Below are 3,431 nucleotides of genomic sequence, written 5' to 3' on the forward strand. Positions count from 1 at the left end.
TACTTTTTTGTGTTAAAATGTAGATTTTGGGCAATAATCGGTTAATGACAGCACATTGTTCAAACTTCCTCATTTCCAAAATGTTCTTTATGTGTGTTTGCATCATCTTCAGGTGGATTTTGCTGCTGTTTTATATATTAGGGTAGCGTTCCGGCTCATTCTGGGTGCTTTTTCGTGTTAAAATGTAGATTTTGGCCAGTAATGGGTTAAGCTGTTATGTCTTGACCTTCGTGTAGAACGAGGATACCTCTGTCCACAAGTGCCGCGCAGGGAGACTACAAATGTCACTCTCTGTGCAGCCCTTGAGGCCCCAGGTGGGAGATGATCTTCCGGAGCCACGTACTTCTGGGAACCCCTGGGCCACTGCAAATAAACACTGGTTAAGTACCTAGCCACAACAATAATCACAAACCAAACAACAAGAAAGGAACAGTCTTACCAATGGCTGATAGATACACCAATGGCGGTACAGTTAAACCTAGTGAGGGATTCCGGGACCCACCAGTGTCTTGCCTTCGATGCAGATTGTTCCTCCCAAAAAGGTAGGTAAAGTTCTTGAAGGGCACCGGGCCCACCTGTTGATGGAGTCCACCAAGAAGTCCAGAAAAACAAAACGAAGGCGAATATCAGAATGGAAGACCAAAGGCAGTCCGTGATTCGTAACCAGGGTTCCAATATCCAAGAGCCAGAACACAGGGTAATCCAAGAAACAGTCCGTGAAACAATCCAAAGGTCGAATTCCAAATGAGCCAAATATGAACGTAGCACCAAACAGTAGTCACTAGAACAGCTGTGAAGCACTGAACACTCGTATCCGAGGGTTTGAATAGTGGCGCTACGTTTGTCTTCTGGTCATGTGGTCTGCACCCGCATCAGGTGATCGCGTTGTTGTTACACGTGAGTGGGAGGTGTCGACCATGTGACGCGGAAGCAGGAAACGGGACCGATCCCGCAACTGCCACGGAATACGCCAATGGAGCGGGCGTCTGCGGTGGTGGGCTGGCCGTTGGCGCTGCCGCCCTGGAACACGGGAAGAAGGCAGCAATGGGTCCCGGATCCTAGCCTGCGGATGGGGCATAGTGGAGGTATGGGGTTTGGGGTTTTGGGGGTGACATTGGGAACAACGGGAACTCCTAGGGACATGACAGAGCCCCCACCCAAAGGCCCACGACCTCGTGGGCACGAAGGATTGTCCCTATGGGCACAGACATCCTCAGCGGGAACCCAGGACCTCTCCTCAGGCCCAAACCCAGACCAGTCCACTAGATAATGAAGGCGACCCCTACAAAGGCGTGAACCCAGAATCCCAGAGACCTCAAAAACATCAGGGGAAGACAAGGACACCGGAGCCACAGGTGCCCGAAGCCGAGTCGGACCGGGGCAAGGCTTGAGGAGGGAGACATGGAAGACCGGGTGAATCCGCCAAGACTTCGGGAGCGCAAGCCGGAAGGCCACAGGGTTGATGACCCGGGTGATAACATAAGGACCCACAAAGCGAGGGAGGAGCTTGCGACATCCCGCTAGCCGCAAGTGTCGGGTGGACAACCAGACACGAGAACCCACTGTATAAGACGGGGCCACCACCCGTTTCTTATCCGCCTGAGCCTTCATGGACGCCTGAGCCTCGAGTAAATGAGTCGTGGTCTGAGCGTGGATGGAGGACGGGTCCCTAGCACAATCGGCAGTAGCAGGGGTGACTGAGGAAGGCATGGCGAGGAAAGGTAGAACCGGGGATGTTGGTCATACAAGACATTGAACGGGGAGAACCCAGTGGAAGAATGTTCTGCGTTGTTATAGGCGAACTCAGCCATGTGGACAACTCTCAGCCAGGAAGTTTGTTGCTGCAGGGTCAAACAACGCAAAAATTGTTCCAAGGTTTGATTGAGTCTCTCCGTCTGACCATCCGACTCAGGGTGGTATGCTGAAGAGAAATGTACATCAATGCCAAGCAGTTTGGTTAATGCACGCCAAAAGCGTGACGTGAACTGGGGACCCCTATCCGAGACAATGACCATGGGTAAACCAAAGAGACAAAAAAAACCTTCAAAGAACAGTCTGGCCAATGCTGGAGCGGAGGAAACGCCCTTGCAGGGGATAAAACGAGCCATCTTAGAGAAGGAATCAATGACCACCCACAGAGTGTCAAATCCCTGAACCAGGGGCAGGTCGGTAATAAAATCCATAGTAACAGTGTGCCAGGGTCTGGGGGGAACAGGCAATGGAAGCAGGAGACCAACAGGGCGACCCCTTCGATTTTTACATTGCGCACATACCCCACAGGTATTAACATGGCACTCTACGTCCCTTTTCATAGAGGGCCACCAGCGTTTCAACAGTGTTAGAGTACGCTTCTGACCGGGATGTCCATGTGTAGGGGAATCATGAGACCATGTAAGGGCCATGTTACGGGTTTCGGTAGTGGGTACAAAAAGTCGATCGCCAATGAACGGTAGTCCGTCATGAAGTGTGAGATCCCACTCAGATAATTGGTCAGGATGCAAGGAGACCCAATCCCGAACGGCTTCCAGCAAAGGCGATGACGGGTACATAGACAAACCACCTTGCCGCAGTCCAAGAGAGTGTCGGGATATTTTGGTAGAGTGACCCCCCCAGGGGAGCGGGATAGAGCATCGGCCTTCCCGTGAGCCGAACCTGAGCGATGTTTGACAACAAAGTCAAAGGCTGCAAAAAACAAATGCCATCTGACCTGTCTACTGTTAATGCACTTTAGAGAAGCCAGATCCTGCAGGTTTTGGTGATCAGTGTACACGGTGACCTGATGTTTAGCACCCAAGAGATGGTGTCGCCAGACACGGAAGGCGTCCATGACTGCCAACAATTCTTTTTTGGTCACCGTGTAATGGGATTCTGTGTCCGTGAATTTGCGGGAGTGAAAGGCCACGGGGTGAAGTCGACCAGTAGCAGGACAGACCTGTGACAAAACCACCCCCAAGGCAAAGGAGGACGCGTCAGCCTCCACGATGAATGACAATTCCGGGTCAGGGTGTTGCAGAACCGGGGCATTAGTAAATGCCGTCTTGAGAGAGTCAAAGGCCTGTTGGTGTTTTTCGGCCCATTGAAAGGGAACACGAGGTCTTGTCAAAGAAGTAAGGGGAGCCACTAGGGAAGAGAAGCCAGAGATAAACCGTCTGTAAAAGTTTGCAAAGCCAAGGAATGACTGAAGTGCCTTCAGATTTTTTGGAACCGGCCAGTCTAATACTGCTCTTACTTTGGAGGAGTTCATGGCTAAGCCTCCAGGCGTAATATGAAAACCGAGAAATTCCACTGTGTCAGCGTGGAATTGGCACTTCTCTGGTTTCGCAAAGAGTGAGTGCCTTTGTAAACGCGAGAGTACCTCTCGAACATGGGGTATATGTTCTTTCAGGGTTCGGGAATAAATCAGGATGTCATCTAGATAGACGACAACAAAT

Source organism: Ambystoma mexicanum, chromosome 9 (assembly GCF_040938575.1).
Source record: "Ambystoma mexicanum isolate Mex_15411 chromosome 9, UKY_AmexF1_1, whole genome shotgun sequence".
NCBI lineage: Eukaryota > Metazoa > Chordata > Amphibia > Caudata > Ambystomatidae > Ambystoma > Ambystoma mexicanum.